General features: G+C 39.5%; 1 pseudogene; it reads left to right on the top strand.

Annotated features, from left to right (window-relative positions):
* Window positions 1-288: 288 nt before the first annotated feature.
* Window positions 289-407, top strand: LOC116978172 (annotated as a pseudogene).
* Window positions 408-6,163: the final 5,756 nt, after the last annotated feature.

Here is a 6,163-nt window from a genome sequence, read left to right as displayed (position 1 = left end):
AAGTCATCTCCCAACAAATGTATCACTTGGGACGTATACAACATTGGTATGCTGCATCATTGTCTCACACGTAACATTGCTTTAAAGCCTCATATCACAGCCTGCTAATCAGTCATGACAAACACATCTGTGAAACATTGTGTGTTATCCATCAACACATTTCTTTCTTTCCAGTGGGTTGTGCTGAAGCATCATTACGGATTACAGCAGCTAATACAGGGTGACTGGTGTGCCAGTGTCACTCACTCAAATTGTCATCAATGAGATGGACAATGTTGGGCAAGAGGGGCAGACAGCCACACTAGCCAGAAAAAGCCCAATCTCATCTGATCTCTGAAAGTAAGCAGGCCCAGGCCTGGATAGTACTTGGATGGGAGACCACCTGGGAATACCAGGTGCCGTAGACTTACCATGTAGGAAGGAACCACAGATGCTGGTTTAAATGGAAAATAGACACAAAATGCTAGAATAACTCAGCGGGACAGGCAGGATCTCTGGAGAGAAGGAATGGGTGATATTTCGGGTCGAGACCCTTCTTCAGACTACTGGGTAATGTTTTGGGTCGAGACACATCTTCAGATCATTCCTTCTCACTCATTCCTGCTGAGGTACTCCAGCATTTTGTGTCTTCCTTCGCCATAGACTTACCAGCACCTGTAGTATATTGTATCAACTGAAAATTACATTATCTGCATACCTAAGTCTCTTGCTTATGCCTTACTTCCTCCATGTCCTAGAATATCTTCTGACTTACAAGCTGCAGATATGCCTATCAAATCATAACCAGGTGGTGTTTCAAGAGCAAAAAGAGAAGAAAGGAGAAGACACATGCCTTCAGTCAATTTAATGCTCATGGCTACTGGTTCAGATACTGACAAAGTAACTTAGCGACAAGGTTTAATATAGTACGTCTCTGTGTAGGATTGTCCCCAGCCAGGGTAGGGAGAAGGAATAGCACAGGTCCCATTTTGAAAGGGTGCAGTTACACAGGAGTTAACATGTGACAACCACACAGTAATGTGTGTACGGGTGAATGGTGCATTGCATCCAGGGAAATGTACCAATCCTTCCAAATCCACACCATCATTGGGCTTGAAGCCCTCACGAGAGAGAGAGTCTAATAATAATAATAATAATGGATGGGATTTATATAGCGCCTTTCTAATACTCAAGGTGCTTTACATCGCATTATTCATTCACTCCTCAGTCATACTCGGTGGTGGTGAGCTACTTCTGTAGCCATAGCTGCCCTGGGGCAGACTGACGGAAGCGTGGCTGCCAATCTGCGCCTACGGCCCCTCCGACCACCACCAATCACTCACACACATTCACACACAGGCAAAGGTGGGTGAAGTGTCTTGCCCAAGGACACAACGACAGTATGCACTCCAAGCGGGATTCGAACCGGCTACCTTCCGATCGCCAGCCGAACACTTAGCCCAATGTTGGCGACTGCCTTTAAACAGCTTATCTCAGTGATCTCTTTCATTAGCAGCGGGCAGCGGCCAATCATCATGCTTCTGTCAGGAAGAATCTTGAAGAATCGTGGTTGATCATAGTGACCTTGGTATTTCCACAACATTTTTCAGGGCAGCGGTTACGCTGCACCTCGTGGCAGAGTTTTGTGAGGATGTTGTTAGTGATCTGCAGAGGTCCACAAGTTGTTCAGAGGAGATTTCTGTTCCCTGAAATTCCTGAGTCCAGATGGCCTCTTGCTCAGAGCCCTTCTTTACCTCATCATTATTCACCTCTGACATTGTGTACTGTTTTGCATGCCCTCCAACATTCTTCCAATTATGCTGTATTCCAAGGGAATTGCCTACTAATGCATTCATGTGTGAGACAAATTGGTTTGTACAGAGGCCTTGAGTAAATACAAATTCATTCAGCACCTGACGCACATTTCCCCGTGGATCTTAAAAAACTTTAAAGAGCTTTAGAAGGCATCAAAAACAGGTAGAAATCATGGTAACTGCTTGTAGAAATCAATCAACAATTTACCTGCAAGAAATTGATAATCCCTTTCAGTAGCAGTGCAGAGGAATCCTTCATGTTAATTGACAAACGTTCAGCTGTACAATATACACTATGCCTTTTCTTTGGATATTAGCTAGATGCACACTCATATCTTCACCAAAGTGTTGGCAGATATGGCATAACTTACACCTTAAAGGTGTCCACAAGCACAGCCTGTCAAAGTGTACATTTTGTAGTCTGAGTTGTGCAGAGGAAAGCATGGTGCAGAAATTAATTTTGTTGTTACATTCCTTCAAATTTATGTTTTTTTTCTTATTGTTTTACTTTTCAAATATTTAATTGCTTATGAGTCAAGGTTTAAGTCTAGCCTTAAAAGATGGGATGAACATTCCCTGCTTTCTTATGCAATGCAAAGATCCTAATTTCTATATTCTGTGGAGACTTCACTTCCATGATGATACAGTGTCAATATGATTCTAATTCAGCACATAATTGTGCTATTGCCTTGGCATGACCATAACCTCAAGCAAATCTACTTTGTGATCTTGGAGCAAAGAAAGAGCAAAACAATTTGTTATTTAAAAATATATAATATCTTGTCCTTCACCAATAATGCAAAATATAAACAGTCTCACAAATTGGCTTCAGGATTCAAACTCATCAAGGCTACCATCTCGATTGCTATTTTCTATTTTCCTGCTCCTAAGGTTTGATCAGTTTTTTCACTAAACCGTTTTGTTTTCCCAATTTCTCTCTAATTTGATTGCTGCCTTTCACATGCTCATTTCTGAGTGGTTTTATATCATGCTCTTTTGACCTCCGCATTATGCACTCATCTCCTTAGTACCAGTGCCATTTTTTACCCTCTTCACAAAACTATCGGCATCTGCTGGAGGATGACTGGGTTGCAACATCCAATGCCTTCCTCAGTGCCTGCATAAGGCAATGTTATCTGCAGTTGTATCTTTATCACTGCCATTGTATACAGACCTCCAGAGGAGCCATCATAACCAAAGGGGTGGTTCGAACCATTGGCCTTCAGACTTTGCCAAGAAATTGGATTCAACTGTTTTTAGATATGCTAAACTTGTATTTTGCTTTAGCTGTTTGCAATCAACATAATGTGCTAATATTGAAGTTGCATGGTTCCAGATAGAATCTCACAAACCTTTTGACACAATTCGATTTAATGGATTAATTGCTTAATTTCACTGTATTATGTAGAATAATTTTAATTAACCTCAATTATTGACCTCGGGAAAGGCAAAGATGGCCACTGCACCATCATTTTTCTCTTGTTAAAAACATAATGTTAGTTTTTTCTCTGTTTTCCATTCACAGTTTCCAATGGACAAGTTACATGAGGACATGGCCCTCTGCTTGACAATTCCAACTCAGGATAGGTGAAAGAATTTTGGTTTGTTTGTCATTCGCTAAGGCAGAAAGTTGTTCTCTTAACCTTAACTAAGAACAGTCAAAATGCATTACTGCTAATGTCACATTCAAATGTAACTGAGATTTTCAAGCTCAACCTATGATTGCTACATTCTGAAAGGCCAATATACTGTGTGGTCATTTCTTCCTGTGCCGACCCTGATAATTTATTTCCTTCACCTTTGATTTTTGAAAGATTCCTTTATTACAGTCCTTTCAGTGATATTTACAAAGATCCCAAAATGACCCCTTCAAAATAGTATGCAGTTGAAATGCCACACATTTAATTTTTAAGTTAAATTTTACAACATGTTATCTCTTTCCCTGAGGAGTACAATTTTATTAAATTATTTTACTCTGGAAAGTCCTAGCGAGAAAACAGTGAAAGGAGGAAAGGAGCTACATTATGTCTTTTACATAAGAGAGAAAATGTTTACAGAGTGTGGACCACCTAAGACTCCTCCATCACCTCATATTTGCACAAATGAGCATCAGCACGAGTTGCTCACAGAAAAGAAGAAATTTGGAAGCTGGTTTGTGTCTAGATTTCACAAGACCTCCTTGTAAATAAATATGCTTTTGAGCTACATTGCAATCCCTGCTGAGCAAAGAGCTACAGATACCAACTCAGGTGGAAAAGTCCAAAAGAAACTCATCCACAGCCTTACATGATGACTTTGTAACATCACACCGTGTAGTATGGAGCATATGGCAATAGCAGGTACCATCTGCCATGGATTTCCCATGCCAAAGATCTTAAGGGCAATAAATGCTTCTTCCAAAGATGTTCAGACTCTATCCTGAGCGGAACAGTTTAAAGGCTAGGGAATTTGCTGATCTTTCAAACAATTAAAATTGTTATCATAACTATCAGCTGTTTTGTTTAGAATTATCCTGAAGCAAAAAAAGTTACTGAAGTGGACATAATGATAATTTACCTTTTAGGACGATAATACATTTGAATCGTCATATCTGTACCCTCCTGCACATCTAATTGATTGTATATTCCTTCACTCAGGGCTCTAGTTAAACCCTAAGCTCTAATTCATTGCTGCCATACTTCATAATATCTACATCCGATATCCAAACCATGAATCCTGCTGATTTTTCCATTCTACCTGTCATCAGTTCACTTCCTCAATACATAGCACTACAGTAAATGAGTCACTCCAGTTTGCCTTCTGAAGAATGGTCGAAAGAAGGGTCCCGACCTGAATCGGTATCTGTCCATTTCCCTCTACTGATGCTGCATGACCTGCTGTGTTCCTCCAGCACTTTGTCTTTTGCTCAAATTGCCAGCATCTGCGATTTCTTGTGTCTCCATTATGCCTACCGTGGTTCTTTAAGTCTCTTTGATCATTCTTTGCAGACTCAATTTCTTGATAATCAAGAACTTTGATAAACAGTTTTAAAACCAAGGATCCTTTCTTTTCCCCCATCTTCGGTTGATAGGAGTGGCCATCAGTTGCTCTAACGAGCACAAGAAGGAAGAGAATGTTTGTAAGCAAAAGGACTTTGCCACTTTTCCACCATTTATCATCACAAACCTACTAGCTTTCAGATAGGACCAAGGTAGGAAAACCAACCCATAACATTTTAAATATGTAAAATAATATCTACGTCTTGTTTTCTCCTTGGCTCTAGCATGTGGAATAAACACACTTTTATTCTATAGTATTAGCTTCCCACAGTATGTCAAGCAGCATTATTATTTCCTGCTACAATTCTAGTAAAAATAATTTTACATTCAAGATCCTTTATTCCATCACAATAGAACAATGCTAGAAATACTAGCTGCTACTGATTGCACTCATAAATCATTGTAATTTTAAATAAATTATTCAACAAAATAAATAATGTAGTGAATAAACAGCATCTTTTATCTGACTTCCTGATTCCGATTCAAAAACAATCTCTCCTAACACGCACGCCTAATTCTCATCTTTTTCAAGCTTGCCGATGTGTGGGCTGCATTTTCAAGAGGCTCAGCAACAACAGTAGTCCTCGTTCACCATGTTGGTTGCTTTGACATATCACTAATGCTCAGTACTATATTTGGAGGCTTGGTTAACCAGATTTTGCAGCAGAGCATATTGATTCAGCAGCAGTTTGAGTTGGTGGAAATGTTGTCAGATAGCATCTTTCAATTTTATCAATAAAGAAATCTGTCCATTGGGTTGCTCCAGTGAGAGAAACATGTTATGCAAAATAGTCTCTGGAGTTCAAAGCACAGGTTTAATCCCTGCCAGAAAATGTTGCTGTCTTGCAAACAGATGGTAGCATGGTGAAGTCAGCTCGACCTGGCATTATTCTGCTAATTTGTATATCACTGAACTGCTATTATTGAATTGAGCTGTCAAACTACATCTGTGGTATCATTAAACAGGATAATTTTTTTGTGGTTGAATGAGTACTGTCCGAGTAAACATTGCTGGATCTATGAAGTAGCACAGTAAAAGCCTGGGATAATATATAATATGGCTGGCCCTCATCAGACCTGTTGCTTTGTGTCCTTTTAAATCTTGATTCTTTCATTGCCTGTTCACCAGCCACAGACAAATTCCTTCGGAGAGAAAATAAGTAAAGATAGAAACAAAAGAAACATGTTTTGCTTTGTGTGACAGTGGCAATAATGACTTTGCTAATAATTGCATTGTGGTTTCCCTCATTTTGATACTCCACATAATTCATGGGAGTAGAATAGGAAAGTGTCTTTCTCTTTTATTCCAGTATTTCAAATGCATTAAATATG

The sequence above is a fragment of the Amblyraja radiata genome, chromosome 10 (assembly GCF_010909765.2).
Source record: "Amblyraja radiata isolate CabotCenter1 chromosome 10, sAmbRad1.1.pri, whole genome shotgun sequence".
In the NCBI taxonomy this organism is placed as follows: domain Eukaryota; kingdom Metazoa; phylum Chordata; class Chondrichthyes; order Rajiformes; family Rajidae; genus Amblyraja; species Amblyraja radiata.
This window is presented reverse-complemented; position numbering and strand designations above follow the sequence as displayed.